Consider the following 17,514-nt stretch of genomic DNA (forward strand, 5'->3'; position numbering starts at 1 on the left):
CCGCCTCGGGTGAAATAATTTTCTCTGCAATAGACGAAGCCGGGGAGAAGGTTCCTGTTACCGATCGGTGTCTCTTTTGTGTCATGCAACATGTTCTTCCGTCTCTGCCGTTTCTATGGCAACCACAAAAATACTACACCCAAGTGCAGCCCCGATATCCATTGCTTTATTTGTGTTTGCTGCGCGTCGGCTGCTTTCCGTGCTGGTTCTCGCCCAGGCTGCTCAGAGGCAACCTGGCTTCGCGGCTACCCCTCCTCACCCCCGTGTTGGTTTTTCCCTATCACCGGAGGGCTGGGGGAGGGGAGTTGTCAAGGAAACGGGCATTTGTAATTACCTCTTTATTTACTGAATTTTCAGCCTATGAATTTCCTCATCATATCTGGGAATTAGAAAAAGGAATGATTTGATGTTTATGTAAGTCTTCAGTTTCTGGTCTTTTTTGAAAGCCTAAACTGTTCTCAAGACGTGATATTAATCCTGTGATCAAACTAAGTGGCGGGGGCGGGGAAGAGCCCTTCTTTAGAGGAGGTGAGATCCTTGGAAAAAGTTGTAGAGGGTGTTTGAGAATTCACACTGACGTTATTGTCCGCCCAGGTCTGCCTAAAAGTCTGAATGTTTAAAAGAGGGGTCTTTGCTCTAGTCTGAACTTACTTAGCACACAATCCAAGTTCAACAAGTGTAAATGAGTAACAAATGTTAACTACCAGCAGGATTCTCAGTTTTTCGGGCGTCTTCCTAATATGGATCAGCTGTCCACTCTCCTTAAGCTGACGGTCCATAGACCTCTTTTTTAAAACTGGGAAGAGATTAACCCAGCTGTGATTGTTAGTCAAGCATCCTCAGTTGGGAAAAAAAAAAAGATATCGTAAGGAAGAAAGTGTGTGTCTGTGTATTTGATGTGTGTGATGTGTGGTGTGTGTGTGTGTAGTTGGGCAGGGAAACTACTGAATCTTCTAAGTATCCTCTATGGAGAGAAAAAGAGTTGATTTTCAGGAAAAATATAAAACATGAGAGGAAAAAAAGTATCATCTACATAGTATTAAGCAAAGTTAACTATAATTAAAATCAAGTGACACAGCTGTTGAACAGACATAGTCCTAATGGGCTTATTAACAGGTAGGAGTCAAATTGATACTTTTATTCAGTGCATCTGAGGAGATGTTTGATAACAGACACCATTCTTCTAATGGGTGTCCTGAATTACCAAATTAGGCTTTATAAGATGGATCGATAGTAATCTCACCGTTGATTCTTAACATTATCTGTAGTTTTGGATAAAGATTTGTGAAGCTGGCTTAGCCTTCACAATGCCTTTCCACTATGAAGCCAAAAGCATCACTTAGAAAGCTCAGAGTAACCCCTCCTCAGGGAAGCAGGAAGAAGGGGTGGTTTAATGAGGTTCTGCTTGCCAAGATCCGTATCTCAACATGCTGTTGTCTATGACTTATAAAACTTTTTATAGTGCAAGAGGTCTTAAGTATTTCAGATACAAAAGTTATCTAAAAAAGGGGCTAAATAGCGTGGCACAAAACTAACGGGAACTAAGTAAAGACAAGAGAACTAGTTAAAAAGTCATAAAACACAGAAAAGTGTCATTAAAAAATATGACTTGTTTTGAAAAGCACATGTTAGTACATATGAACAGTTGTAGGTTTATAGGTTTGCGATGTTTGCAAAGTGTGGAAACTAGTCAGACTAAGTTACTGTTTTTCCAGCCTGAGATGGTCCTCAAGGATGTAAACTTTACTACATGACCCTGCGGAGCAGATGGAAAGTGTGTAAGTCAAGTGTGTGGTGCGAGTACTCTTGAGTTTCCAAATATAGGAGTTTCACAGCAAAAAGCCTTGTAAGATGGGGTTCAAAGGAAAAGTAGCAATAATTGTTTGGAATTTCAACCAAAAAAAAAGGGAAATCACTGTCCTGTGATCAGACCCTGAGTAGAAGTTAAAAACATAATGAACAGTCTTGACCCGGGGAGGGTCAGTGGAGCTATAGATGCAAAAGAAATTCTGGGTCCAGTGAAAGAGGCTGGATGGAGGTGTTGCTGAGGAAATAACTGGTGAGGCTGGAGTCAGTCACCATCGTGTTGGGATTTCGTGGCTCTGAACCGTGTGCTGTCAAGTTTGTGAAGAAAACAGAAGTGGTGTTTAAAATCCTACAAACAGGTGTGACAAAGTGTGTAGATGGGCACAGAGATGGAGAGAAGGAGGCAGGGCAAGAGGGATATGAGAAGCGAGATGCCGTGAGTCTGGGAAGGAGTAGAGGATGGTGACATGGAAGCTTTGAAGGGGAGGGGACAGACGATTCAAGGGGAAGAGGCAAAGGTGTCTCAGGTAACAGGGACGGGTGGTGAGAGATGGGTCCTGGTTCAAGGTTCTTGTCCAAAGCAGGGAGAAGTCCATCTTTAGCATGGAAATAGCCCAGGAGCCGTCTGTGCTGGTGGAAAGAACTAGGAGGGATTCAGGGACAGAGTTTTGTTTAACCCAGAACGAGACTGGTAGAAAAGAAGGACTATGTAAGTAGGAGGCAGAATCCTTCGTAATTCAGTTATTCTTGAGTTGAAGGTCTAAGAACTGCAATCAGACTTTAAACAAGTCAGAAATTTGAATGCGGGAACTCCACATGCACCCACAACGTCATTCTAATAATACCGACCATTGCTGTTGCTTTAAATTGTGGGATGCTCAGATGAGCATTTGGCAAACTTACTATATTTTGTGCAGTCTGCTGTATTCTGAAAAGGAGGTCTAATGGGTATGGGAAGACACCGTGTTCACAGTTCTGAAAGGTTTTTGATGCCTAAATGTTCATATGTAATCACGCCGGGCTTAAAAACTATCTCACATCACCCAGAACCTGGGCAACTCTAATGCAATAATCTTCGTCCCAGGACAGAATCCATTTGGAAAGTTTTGGAACTCGGAAATTTGGCTTCATGTATGGACCAGGGAGAATCACTGCTAAGGGTCTGGGAAAGAGGAAGCTGAAATCATGAACTTGTTCTTTTAACAGTGTTTCTTGTGCATTTATTGTGTGCCGAGTGCTGTGGATACACTGTGAGCAAAACCGCATACAGTGTAAATAGTTGGTTTTCAAATATCCGGAGGGTTTTTAAGGGAGATACTGTGCCTGGGTGATCTCCATTCTCTTCTAATGACTGAATAAGGAAATATCTTAAAACAAGAGCAATTTCTGGTGAACGTTATCATGGAACAATCTATCTAACCTGTTGTCTTTCTTTATTTTTTCAAGACCTGTTCCACAAAGATTTTCTACTTGTGTTTGTTTTTGTTCCTCCAGTCTGGTTTGCTTTACTTCTTCCTTTCACCTTTAGTCCTACCTTTCAGTCGCCATTCATTCATTCATTCATTCATATATATATAATCCATCCACCCATCCATTTACTCATTCACTCAACAAATGATATCAGTATCATGTGTCAGGCACTGTATGTCATGGATACAGCAATAAATGGGAAACTATTTCTTCCCTAAAAAAGCTCAGGAACTAGCAGAGAGACAGATGTAGAAACAGCCCTTAAACCAGGGCGTATTTTTTTTTTTTTTTTTTTAATTAAACTATAGTTGATTTACAATATTGTGTTAGTTTCAGGTGTACACCTTCAGATTCTTTTCCATTACAGGTTATACAAGGTATTGAATATAGTTCCATGTACTATGCAGGAAATCCTTGTTTACCTGTTTTATATATAGTTGTGTGTATCTATGAACCCCATGTTTAAAATTTTTTCCTCCCCCTCCCCTTTCCCTTTTGGTAACCATAAATTTGTTTTCTATGTCTGTGAATCTGTTTCTGTTTTGTAAATAAGTTAATTTTTATTATTTTTTTAGATTCCACAAATAAGTGATGTCATATAATGCTTGTCTTTCTCTGCCTGACTTACTTCACTTAGTATGATAATCTCTAGGTCCGTCTGTTTTGCGGCAAATGGCAATATTTCACTCTTTTGAATGGCTGAGTAATATTCCATTGTGTAATATACAGAGGTGATTGTTTTTGACTGAAGTATCTGTTGGCTAATGGCACCAGATGTTGCTTTCATTGAACAATTTTATACATAGATTGTTCTGGGCAGAGAGGGAGAGAGTGCTTAGCAGTTGACTGTTCATCTTATAACCTTCTTGTCTCTTCCTTCATTGGTTGGCTTATGTTTGATGTCAGTAAACATTTGTTGATTAACGATATGGAAGAAGTGAGGATTTGACCCCCGGGGACACAGAGGCACAGAGGGCAGAAGGCTTGTAAATTCTCTTCCTGAGAAATACAAGCTGAGTGAGATAATCTCTCAAAGTTCCCTCAGAGTGAGTTCCCTGTAGACTCCGTGGGACTATAGGTCCCTCCAGATGGACTCAAAATATAACATTTTAAAAAGACAGACTCCCAACTGCGTCCAAATTATATGCCCGTTGGTTTACTAGATAATCCTCTTGCCATTAGATTTCCCATAAGACGTTGCAAGTCTATGTCTCGTTTGACAAAAGCAAGTGGGTTTCAACACTTTAAATCTAAGTACCCCAAAGAAATAATGTTAAGACCTTGTTGCAACACTTCCTGCTTGTATTTCCTGCCGTCATGCAGCTCCTCTCAGCAGGATTGTCTGACCGCACGTGATTTCTACCTTCAGCCGGAAATACCTAACCAAGTTCATCCGGAATGGCCCGCCTCCAGTGCCCGCCTGACCTTCAGAGAAAAGACGTTTAGCAAATTCCTCCTCTTCTTTGTTATTTTGATTGTGGATGAGATCAGCTTCTCCCTTCAGCAGGAAGTTTTTCCAATCTCTCCCCTCTGACCTCGGGTCACACATGATGGCTATTTCATGGTCATTTCTATGTAGGATCCTACAAGAGAAGAGGCACATTGTGTGCTTCATGGTAGTTTGAAACCGGACACTGAAATTCCCGCAGGAGATTATTCCTCAGCCTGGGGGATGACAGGTAACCTGTAGAAGCCGTCAGGGACGCTGAGGTGACTGGCCAACCTGTAGGATACATATGACAATGATAGCAGCCCACCTGTGCTGAGGGCACCCTATGGGCAAGTCTTTTACACAGACCTCACATTTATTCATTCCCTTTATCCTCATAATAAACTGTTATCAATTTGCATTTTAGATAGAGAAAGTAAAGTTGAGAGAGAGTAAGTTACTCCCCTAATACCATAATAAGTAACAGAGCTGAGATTGGACCCAAGACCATGGTACCCCACTGCTGACCCCCTATTTCCATGGTATCGTATTTATGCATCTATGCCCGGGCCAGCCCAGTGCCTGGGACATAGACACACAGTATTTCTGCAGTTGTGAACAGCTCTCTACCGTATGGACCTTCCCTTGCATACCTTCCATCCTACGTTTTAGGAGCCTTCAGAAATTTTGGAAGAGGGAGTAGTATTTTAGAACTTGGAGGGGGCGGGCGGGGAACAAATAGCCATACTTCTAATACAAACCACTCTAATAGTTTTCAGGGGGCTTGGTTATTTTGTTGTGGTTTAGCCAGAAAGGTGTTACGGTGGGGGAAGGGAACAGGTCCTGTGATTAAAACATCTGAGTGACAGTGCAGTTCATACATCAAATTCAATATGAACAGTTCGCAAAACCAATTTATAACCAAGGATTGACCTTTGCCAAGGGGTTGCTCGTAAGGATATCTGCTATGGCCGATCTCAGTGGTTTCCGAGGCCATGGGTAGATGGAGTTAGCGTTTCTTGTCTGTTGTTGGTTGTCAACAGATCAGTTAGCAAGTTTAAAGGCAGAGTGTTATCTGAAAAGATACCACCAGTGCTTATCTTAGACAGACTTTGAAATGAGAACGGGAGAAATGAATTGAGTGAAGTTTGGTCTTCCCATCTCTGTCAGCTCCCTCCTGAGCTGTCACCTCTCTTGGGGCAGAGGTTAACCCAGGCTGATGAAATTTTAAGGAGCCTGTCCGTAACTGGCGCTTCATCCCAGGATGCTGCAGCCGTCAGCACACAATCAATGCCATCATCTAAAACCTCCCCTTTCCTCTCTCCTTTGCTGTGGGGAAGGGTAGGTTGAAAGGAGACGCGGTGAGTAGCTTCCTTCCCAAATGTGTGTCACCCTCTGGGCCTCTATCTCCCGAATCTCTGGCCTCTGCTGGCTTGATATTCTTCCTCAATCCCGTTCATTCTTCCTAAAAGTCACTCTTTCCAGATGCTATTACATTATAGACAGTCCTTTGCAGTTCTAGCCTCATGACTGCACTGGGGGCTTCTCATGAAAGTTTCTAGCACAGTGCAGCACGCCTGGCACTGAATGGGCTAGCCTCATCTGCACTGGGGGCTTCTCATGAAAGTTTCTAGCACAGTGCAGCACGCCTGGCACTGAATGGGTGCTGTAGCCTAGACAAAAAGTGGGCACAAGAGATCCAGGGTCAGATGTGCCTGATCTGATTTCCTTCCAGCCAGGTCCTCCAAGGTTGACATTCCTTTAGGGCAAGTTCTTTCTTTTTTTTAAATTTAATTTAATTTATTTTTTTATACAGCAGGTTCTCATTAGTCATCAATTTTGTACACATCAGTGTATACATGTCAATCCCAATGGCCCAATTCATCACCACCCCCCCCACCCCAGGGCAAGTTCTTAATCTCAGCACTGTTGACATTTTGGGCCAGATAAGTCTTTGTTGTGGAGCCCTCCTGTGCATTCCTGGCCTCCATCTCTAGATGCCACCGCCACCCCAATTTTGACAGCCCAAAATGCCCCAGACTCTGCCAAATGTCCCCTGGAAGGGCGAAGTCACCTGCACTTGAGAACCGCTGCTTTAGGGACTTGCTACGTCTGAGCTCACGTGGTCGGCTCCCCCATCCAAGCAAACGCACCCCTCAGGATTAACCTGTACTCCCCAAACCAAAGGTGCAGCTCATTCACTGAAATTAATAAATAGACAGGAATTGGAAAATAATAATAAAATAAGTGAAAGGCAGACCTGTAACTGGAATGTATTCAAAGTTTAGTGCCCTTTCTCTGGCAAACCTGCAGCAGTCACCTTGTAACCTGAGGCTGCAGGGAGGGAGCTGGGCGGGGCTGGGTGGGGGACAGGACTCAGAACTCTGTTTAGGGAGACCCTGCCCTTGGGCCTGGCCGACAGGGTGGCCTAAACTCTGGGTGGGATGGATTACATATCTATAGAAAGATTGTGAGCTGCTCGGCAGAACTGACCTCACCTTTGCTGGGATTTGCTGATTCACGCCATTTCCTGGGTCTACGCCGAGAACCACGTGCTACATGCACAGGTCTTGCTAGTAATCACTTGTCTCTTAGCACAGACCTCCAGCTGTGGTGGGTGTTTCCAGCCTCTCCCTCCTGGTCTCTGGTCTCCAGCGCTTCCCACTGGGTTGGAGGCCACCTTCCCTGTTCATCCTGGACCACCCTGCTTCAGGTAAGGCCCGCTCTCCAGCCCCATGCCTGGGGCTCACGAGGTGTCTAGTCTCTGCGCTGTCCCTTCCTTTTGTCTGCCCTTCTTCCTCCTCCCTTCCAGGACCTGAAAGATGGGAGTGAGTGGAGTGAGTCTGTTATTCCCACACCCCACACAATTCCAGAATCTTCTTACAGCATTTCTGAATCCTTGTGTCCAGCCTGTTATTGGCTGGGCACTGAGGGTACACGGATGAGCCAGACAGGGTCACTGCCTGGAGGACAGGACAGAAACCTAAGTGGATCATTTTAACACACTGGTGCAGAGAGTGCAGAGCGCTGTGGGAGCATAGAAAGGGGAGCCCCTGATCCCCCAGCCAGTCTGGGGCTTCAGAAATGCTTCCTAGAAGTGGGGTGCTAATGCTGGGGTGCTCTGTTTACAGAGGGGCAGGATGTGAATCAGGAAGTGATCAGAGATGAGAGTGTGCCAGGTGGTGAAGGGGACTGGACAGCAGGGACAGTGAGGTGGGGGTCACCCCGTCCCTTGGACCCTGTGAACTGACCTGGCTGTCATCGTAGGCAGGGAGAGCCCCGTCAGGCTGGTGCCTTGGTGCAGGAGACCAAGGTGGAGGCCAGGCCTGGGAGGACAATGCAGAAAGAGCCGGGCTGAGAGCTCCGGGAGATGGAGCCCCAGGATTTTGTAATGGGTTGTACAGAGGGCCTCTTTGATGCTCTGGGATAGTAAATACAGAAAGAAACCTTTCCTGTAATATTCTTCCCAAAGGGTCACCTCTATTATGCTTTGTAATGTAGTCATTTATGCACTTTAATAATATCAACCCCCTTTATTCAGCATCTACTACTGTGCTGTGTGCTCTGCCTGTCCGATCCTATTTTGTCCTTATCCAGCCTTGTGGGTTGTGAATTCTTTTCTCTAGTCTGACTTGAAACTGAGGCAGAGTGGTTAGCTAGCTTTCCTGAGTCACAGAGCTAGCAATACCTGTTGGTGGAGCAAAGACTGTGACTTTTGATCTATAAAGAATTATAAAAGCATCGTATTTACTTGTATGATGTATTCTTTCCCACAATTTCCCTGGATCTTCTTTTAGGGGGAAAGGATTTCCATAGCTTCAAAATGTGCAGAAATTCATCTTAACCTCCCAAATCATGCGGAAGTTTAAGAAGTTACTTAAGACCAAGCAATGTAATGACAGTTTCATGGTGTCTCTAAAATCCTCATTTGGCCTCCATTCCTAGAGGAATAATAGAGTTAACATTTAAGGGCAACAGAGAGAGGACCACAGAGATATTTTAGATGTGCCTGATTATTTTAATTATTTACATGGGTTCCAATTTTAGCCAGATTGGCACTTCCTCCTTTCTCCCACTGCTTCTGTCTTCTGAAACGGCTGAACTGTGATTTGTCTTTAAGACAGTCTGGTTTAAAAAGCTTCCCTCTGGCCTGACTCCCCAGAGAAGACATACTGTCTGTGCTTTGCAAGGCTAGGAGCTCGCTGTGTCCTGTGGGTGCTGGGCGGGCCCTGAGCTGCAATTTGCTAATGAGCACATGACATAACCTTGCCTGCTTCTCTGGGCAGGGAGAGGATTCTCCTGGCGGTCAAGGTGTCCTGCCCTTGTCAAAGGCCACAGGCACGTTTCATTAATGAGAGTCCGGAGACTACCAGGCCCCCTTCTCTAGCCGCTCTCTGCTGGGCCTAGTAGACTGGCAGCCTTTAGGTCCACAGGGAGTAGCGTGGCATAAGGGGGAGCAGGGCTGTGCCACAGAGCCTGGGTTCGGCCCCAGCTGTGGCCACCTGCTTACTCTCTGTGGGACCTTGGGCTCCTTGAAACCAGGGACTGTCTTAGTCTGTGCTGTCTCCTGGCACTGGGAAGTGGCCTGGCACATCCTGGGTCCTTGTTTCCTGGTCCCATTAAGGAGGGGGGTCCAGGGTGGATGCAGATTCTTCAGCCACCTCATCCTGGGGCCATCTGGGGCATGTGCCAGTTGCAGGGTAAACTGGGCCCAGCTCACTCAAGCATCAATTTTGCCAGAAGATCCAAGGGAAAAGAATTTTTAAAAAGAAAACAAACATGGACACGCCATGACATAACGCAAAATTTACATGAACTTTTAAGACAATACAGAAGACTTTTCAGGCTGGGTTGTTTGGATGGCTTTAGGCCATAGCTCCAGACCCTTCACAGTTAGTTTCCTCTGCAGAAGGCAATATTTCTGTGGACATTTTTGAGAAGAAAAGACTGAGCTGGGTAATCTGTAGCTGGCTGTGGGAAGGAATAGTCCTTTCCCTTCCCCTGCTTCCTACTCTCTCCAGTGGTGAGTCTTGGGGATGAGATGGGATGGGGCTGGGCCTGAGTAATCCCTGAGAGTTTACCCACCTTGACTGTTTCCTTCTCTGTGTCTCTCTGCTCCTGAAGGTCTAACTGATGGAAGGTTGCTTGGATCCCTTTTTGTCTCTGGTCACCCACCTTTTTTGCCCTCCCTCCCTTAATAATGGAGTAATAGCTTCTCTAGATGAGCCCAGCCCTTGTTCTTTTCTTTCTGATCTCTCTTCCTCTCCCAATACCCTGACTATCTCTTGGACAAGGAGTCAACTCTTATTGCTGGCTGATACCTGTTATCTTATCGTTTTGGGGTGAGTTATCTTCCTGTTCTCATAAAACCTTCCTGCATGGGGTTATCTTTTGAAATCTGAACGAAACAGTCAGGCAGGTGAACTTTGCCAATTCAGATACTAACAAGCTATCATAAAGGTAGGGTCTCACATTCTCCAGAATAACCTCACCCAAACCTCCTGCGTGAAATGAAAAGCTTGGATAGAGCTCATTGTAAGAGATGGAAAGAGCCCAATACCTAACTACCCCAATAAACCATTTTTTTTTTTCCTTTACAGTAAGACGTTGGAGGAAAAAAAATCTGAGCTATGGACTTTGCCCAGGCACAAGCAAACTAAGTGTTTTTTTTTTAATGTATTAGAGAGTAATAAGAAGGGTGGGCCTCTTTGTGTGTGTGTGTGTGTGTGTGTGTGTGTGTGTGTGTGTATGTGTACATGCTCTTTTTAAAATCATGTTATTAAGTGCATATATGAAGTGTCACTTGACCCAACGTTTCATAGTAATCTTTTTTTTAAAACTTTTTGGCCACACCCCTCGGCATGTGGGATCTTAGCTGCCCAACCAGGAATCGAATCCGTGCTCCCTGCATTGGAAGTGTGGAGTCTTAACCACTGGACCGCCCCATAGTAATCATTTGAAAATGGAAATAGTGCTGTCAGATTATCAAGGTGCTATGGGGTGCGTGCATTAGAAGTACTACCATCTATTCCAGGGAAATTCACGTTTGAATATTTGTGTGACACAGGCGATGGGCTTGGCATTCTGGAGGGAAAGTGGAGAAAAGGTACTCTCTGACCACAGGGAGTTTATCTAATTCAGATTAAACCAAAAGTCTGCTGAAACATATCCCATTTAAGAGATGGTAACATATCCAGCCATGTGGAACGCAGCCCCAGATCTTAAGTATAAAGTGAGAAACATTATCGTCAAAAGCCTGTGTTCTTCATTAGGCTTAATCTGATTTTTCCAGAAACCTACTTAGCACGCAAAACACTGAAATGACTGGCTTAACAAGCTTGGTTCTCCGTCTTCCTGGGTAAATGGTAGAAAAGCAGCAGTTGATGGCAGGGCAGGGAAAGAAAGAACAGGGACCTAAAAAGATGACCTACTGGTTGAGACTCGCTGATGAACAGCAGAGCCATGGTCCTGAGCTGTCCATGTTGTCCCCAGCGGACTTCATTTCCTAAGGCAGGAGAGTCCAGGTGACACTGGAAAGTCTGTCACCAAAACAAAAGTTCTGTCAGTTTTACCTTTTGGCACCTTAGTTATACATTTTAGCTTTCCAGACAGTTCCTTCATTCAGAACGTGTCTGGCTGACCCAGGTGAGGGAGGACATTGCTGCAGTGGGGGTCACGGTGGCCTGCAGCCTGCTCCCGGCTTGGCCCTCATTTCAGAAGCTGTGCTCTGAGCTGGCCTTCCAAGCACGAAATGGAGTCTTTGGCATTAAAACAGAAGCAGGAGGGGGTTTCATTCAAAGGCAGGAGGAGTGAGCTGATGTGGAGCTACCGGTGGAGGCCTTGGTGACCTGCACGAACACTTGGTCTTCGAGGCAGAGTCAGGGGACCAGCCACGGATCCTGTGAAGGGAGGAAACGGCTGCTGTGGCGAAGGGGCCGCATCTCACTCCCTGAATTCAGGTCTCATTGGCAGAGTCTCGGCTCTGGGCTCAGCCTTGCCTGTTCGTTAGAATCACCTGCCTTGGACCGGCTGGTCGACTCACTGGTTCCTTGGTTTTGTTTTTAAGTTTTCTAGGTGTTTCCAAGGGGCTGGGAGAACTTGGACCACTGATGGAAGGAGGGTGACTAGCAGGGAAGTGATGGGACAAAAGGAAAGCCAGAGCCATGACAAAGGCGGTGGTGATGGTGATGATGATGGTGACGATGACGGTGATGGTGACGATGAAGGTGATGAGGATGGTGAAGATGATGCCACATTTAAGATTACCATGTACCAGGCAGGGCTCTAGAAACAACTAATCCTCACCACAACCCCATGAAGTAGGAACTATTACTGTCTCCAGTTTACAAGTGAAGGAACTGAGGTTAAGTAATTTGCCCAGGGTCAAGTAGCTGATAAAGGCAAACCAGCTGCTGGCTCCTGAGCCCCTGCTCAGGCGTGAAGGTTGCTACCTTTACACTATGGAGCCCTTCAGATACTCAGCATTCAAGGTCCCCTGTTATAAGAAGGCAGCAAGAAGCTACAGGCCTCCTTCATAACTAAAGAGAAAGACATAAAGAGGTTAAAACCAGTGGCAGGGAACCCCCTTCTCTGATTTTGTTTTATTTTTCCGACATTCTTGGATTTTATTTTAATGATGTGGTAGAGTGTTAGGGTAGAAAGAGTCTGGAAGTTTCTGTCATCTCTGACCAACATATATTTCTAGAAGAGAGGTAGAGTTAATTAAATTACTGAGTTTTCCCACATCAAATACAGCTTGGAACATTACATTATTAGCTGGATTTAGGGAAAGTAAAATATCCCACCTGCCTGTTTGCTTTGTTTATGATGATGCCCTGATCTGGGCACAGGACAGCAGCTACGTTCCATTGACATGGTAGTCAAGTTACTAACACACCACAAGCTGGGCATTTCTCCGCAACTGTGTGCTGGATGTGACTGTTCAGGTCGTTCATATTATGAATATTTATTAACTGGCTGTCATGGCCAGGTCCCTGCTGGACTCTGGATACCAAATGAGAAACACTTTAGTGCCTAAGGAGTTCAGGCTTGTGGGAAGGCAGACATACACAGGAAGGGAAGCCTCATTTACGGATGTTATGTGGCCTTGGTACTGTGCTGAGCCTTTCACATCGTTAACCCGGGCAGTAAGTAATCACTACTGCACGTGGTTAAGTTCTGTAATGGTGAACGTAGCAGTGAGGATAGAAGGGACTGTGACAAGGCTGGGAAGGACGCATCTAACTGCTCCAGAGGAGGTTGCAGGATGGTACAGGCGAGGGCAGCTTTGTTTGTTGGTTGGTTTTGGGCCGTGCCGCGTGCCATGTGGGATCTTAGCTCCCCGACCAGGGTTCGAACCCGCACCCCCTGCATTGGAAGCGCGAAGTCTTAACCACTGGACCGCCAGGGAAGTCCAGCTAGGGCAGGTTTTAGAGGATGAGCACACATTGGGCAAGTCAGCAATGGGAAGGAGGGGGAGGGGGAGAGGAGGGCATCAGGCAGATGGGACAGAAGACGTAGGGGCTCAGAAGCATGAAAGTGAACTCTGTTCAGAAGATCCCAAGAGCTGGGTGTGGGGCCCTCCTGCATGAAGTCTGTCCGGACCTCACCAGGTACCCTCATCTCGCTTTTTATTCTGAAGGCACACTGTGCCTTCCAGGAGAGTAGTTCCTAGCCTTTGGCTTTACAATTTAAATTTTCTTATTGTCTGTCGCACAACATAGAAATCTCCTGAGGCCATTCGGTGTCTCCACTCCCCAGGATGGTGCCTCAGGAAATATTTGTCCAAGGAGTGACAGGCATCCTCTAGAAGGGGGCTAAGAGAAATAGACTCTTAAGTGGGAGTGGCTGCCATCCGCAAGGCTTAGTGCTTTGAGGTCCATCCCTGTGCTTCTTTTTTCTTTTCTTTCTTTCTTTCTTTCTGTTTATTTATTTGTGGCTGCGTTGGGTCTTCGTTGCTGCGTGCAGGCTTTCTCTAGTTGTTGCGAGCGGGGGCTACTCTTTGTTGCGGTGCGCGGGCTTCTCATTGCGGTGGCTTCTCTTGTTGCAAAGCACCAGCTCTAGGCGCATGAGCTTTGGTAGTTGCAGCATGTGGGCTCAGTAGCTGTGGCGCACAGGCTTCACTAGTTGTGGCTCGCGGGCTCTAGAGTGCAGGCTCAGTAGTTGTGGTGCACGGGCTTAGTTGCTCCGCGGCATGTGAGATATTCCTGGACCAGGGATTGAACCCATGTCCCCTGCATTGGCAGGCAAATTCTTAACCACTGTGCCTCCAGGGAAGTCCCTGTCACCGTGTTACGTGGGTTGGTAGTGTGTTCCATTGTTTTGCTGAGCTGGGATACGTTGTATGGATAACCCACGTCTTATTTACTTGCTTAACTGGTAATGGATATTTGTATGGTTTTCAGCTTTCATGTGAATTTAAATTTACTACTTTTATTCCTGATCCAAAGCACAGATTAGAAATAAGTCCCATTTTCCTTGTCACTTTATCCCTATCCCAGCATCCCACTTAGGGACACTAATTTCCATAGCAAGAGTTTAGAGGAAAACTGGAGCAGCTGACCCGACCCCTCCCTGGCCACAGGGGCTCAGTGACACTAGCACAGCGAATGTTTTGAATTTGATGCAAGACGTTATCAAATTCACCACTCTGACTTTGGGAAAAGAGAAAGTCTTCTGGAGCTAAAATTGGAGCCCAGGGACATAAATTCTTGATTTCTGTCTTGTTGCTTCGTTTGCCTTCCACCATCCAGAAAATGTGAAGATTTCGATGTTGACAGACTGATGGATCCATTTCTTTCCCTTCAATTACTTATCTCCCCACTTATTTCATTAACCCACTTTTGGCAATTCTCCAGATTTCATTCATGAACTCTTTCCGTAATGTCTGCTGTGGTGGCCGGGGGGGCGTGCTGGCTCCTGGGGGGACCGTGTGAGCCCCCAGACACCACACCTGCCTCATGGAGCTCTGCTCCGGGGAAGCTTTGTCAGCATCTGCTCTGCTTGGCATTAAAGGGCAGCTGATCTTATAGCTCTAAGTAGCATTTCTTCTGCATATTTGAGCCTTGAAATTTCATCCGAATTTAATCATGGTGAGTCTGCTGTAGCAAACAGCAGTCTACTTCCAACTTGAGTGGGTTTGACCAGAAGCAGAGTATTCAGTCTCAGGTATTCAGAGCAGCCTTGCATGAAGGGGAAAACACCTTTGGTCCACTGAAGATTTCCTCTGGACCTTAAGCCAAAGCCTAGATTGTGGCAGTAGCTGCTGTTGGCATGTGTCTGGGGGTGAGTTCCCTCTGCTCTTTGAGGCTGCCTGGAAAACTCAGAGGTGGTGAAAATCCTTCCAGCCTTTCCCACAGGCTATACTCAGGATCAGAGGTGAGGTCCCCTCCTACCTTATTTGTGGCCCAGCCTCACAGAAGTCATGCCAGTGTCAGAAGACCCGCTGTACACCCGACAGCGCTCAGGCTGGCACCAACGTTGCATCAGCAGACCTGGGCCCCAACATCTTGCTCTATTCCCTGGGTGAGGGGAGAGCCCCTTTTTCACGCAGGCTGGAACTCCCCTCGGCCTCATTCACTCCTTCATTCAAACAGTGCCAGGACACATGTGGTTCTATCACATGTGGCCTGAGAGCTGACTATGCTTAGGTTTTTGTCTTCTGTAGGGCCAGGAGTTTGTTTTGTGTTTTTAAACAACTATGAGATATAATTCACATGCCATAAAGTTCACCCATTTTAAGTGTACAATCAGTGGCTTGTAATATATTGTAATATATACAGAGTTGTGCAAGCATCACCACCACTATCTACTTTTAGAACATTTTCATCACTTCAGAAAGAAACCCCTTACCCATGGGCATTTCCCATCCCCACTGCCCTCTGGCCCTGGACAGTCACTAGGCTACTTTTTGTCTCTAGATTTGCCTATTTTGGACATTTTGTATAAACAGAATCATACAATGTGTGGTCTTCTTTAACTGGTTTCTTTCACTTAGTGTAATGTTTTTGAAGTTCATCCATGTTGTAGCATGTATCGGTAATTCATTCTTTTTTGTGGCTGAATAATATTCCACTGTGGGGCTATCCATGGGTCAGTTTTTGTTTTATCCATGTGTCAGTTGATAGACTTTGGGGCTGTTTCCATCTTTTAGCTATTATGAATAATGCTGCTGTAAATGTTCGTGTACAGGGTTTTGTGAGGACTTATTGTTTTCATTTCTTTTGAGTAGACACCTGCGAGTGTTAATTTCTGGGTCATACATATGGCAGATCTGTTTAATATCTGAGGAACTAGAGCTAGGTGTTTTTCATTCACTTCTTTCTCCAAGTCTTCTCTGAGGCTAAGGAAGCATAATATTTTGCATAAATGTCTCAGGTTTTCAAATCCAGTACCCTTTGGTATTCAGACCTATATCAAAATGTTGTTATAGAATTAATGCAGGAGAATTTGATCTGTGAGATACCACAGGAAAGGAATGCAGAAGTGACTGTCAGAAGGGTTGTTGGTTCAACTCAAATAGTGGCGATTTTATTGGGTTTTATCAGGGAACCAAGGCTATGTCCCTTTCAACCTAGAGTATTCTTGGGCTGGAAGTGCTGTGCAGGTTAGCTGGCTCTGTACCGCCCTTGGAACAGTACAAATGGTTTGCTGCGTGTGTGCAGCAGTTTGTGCTTTTTCTTAACAGTTTTCGGGCACTAGCTTTTTTGAGTCCAGGCGTTGTATTTCCAGAGCTCTCCACTCTGCCAGGATTTGCTTTCTTAGAAACCAGGAAGGAAGTCGTGTGAAGAGCATTATCTGAAACCAAAAAGCACTTGCTTTTAGTACTGAATCCATTTTTTTGTTCTGTCCTTTGAGTCTGTATTTACTCATCTCTAAGAATTAAATTACTGTTAGAATGAAGCTTAGATCCAGGACTAAGGAGTAAATCTCCCGGCAGTAAACCATTGGCTAATGAATACTTCTTTCCTTGGGAAGGAACAGTTGAAATGGTACCCGAGGTTTTGTAAGAATGTACTTTTTCCCATATTCCTCAATACTTAGTTATTTTTCACTGTGTACAGAGCAGGGACAGAGATATAAAGAGCATAATCGTGAAAAAAGATAACCAGTGGCTTATATATTTATAAGTCACTTTAAAATTTTTTGGTATTTCAAGTCAGTTGTCTTATTTTTCACCCTCAATAGTTTTGTGAGGTAGGCTGATGGAAATAATAAAGAGGAGACTGAGACTCAGAGAAGGTACGGGACCAGTTTAGTGACCAAACTAAACAAGTCATAGAACTTCCCTAAGCCTCCATTTCCTTACCTGTAACATGGGTACACTAATAAATCAGAGAGCGATATCAAGCAATATATGTTAACATACATAAGTAATCTGAAAAATGTAGTGTAAAAATTTGAGCTTTTTTTTTTTTAACTTAAATATATTACCAGAGTGGTAAATACTCTTGGTTGAATAATTAGAATATACAGGGAAGCATAAAGAAGAAAAGTATTATTGCCCATTATCTCTCTAACCCAGGGGTCCCCAACCCCCGGGCCACGGACCAGTATTGGTCATGGCCTGTTAGGAACCGGGACGCACAGCAGGAGGCAAGTGGTGGGCAAGTGAAGCTTCATCTGTATTTACAGCCGCTCCCCATCGCTCGCATTACCGCCTGAGCTCCATCTCCTGTCACCATTATAGTGAGTTGTGTAATTATTTCATCATATATTACAATACAATATTTCTGTTTTACAATATAATAATAGAAATTACAATAAATGTAATGTGCTTGAATCATCCCAAAACTATCCCCCCCCCCCCC

The 17,514-nt window shown here is 45.1% G+C and overlaps 1 protein-coding gene across 1 annotated transcript in view; it reads left to right on the forward strand.

Moving 5' to 3' along the window:
* The window catches only part of AGPAT4 (1-acylglycerol-3-phosphate O-acyltransferase 4), a 111,279-nt gene that overhangs the window by 593 nt on the left and 93,172 nt on the right, over positions 1–17,514 (forward strand). The window lies entirely within an intron of this gene.

Source organism: Lipotes vexillifer, unplaced genomic scaffold (assembly GCF_000442215.2).
Source record: "Lipotes vexillifer unplaced genomic scaffold, Lipotes_vexillifer_v1.1 scaffold1055, whole genome shotgun sequence".
Lineage (NCBI taxonomy): Eukaryota > Metazoa > Chordata > Mammalia > Artiodactyla > Lipotidae > Lipotes > Lipotes vexillifer.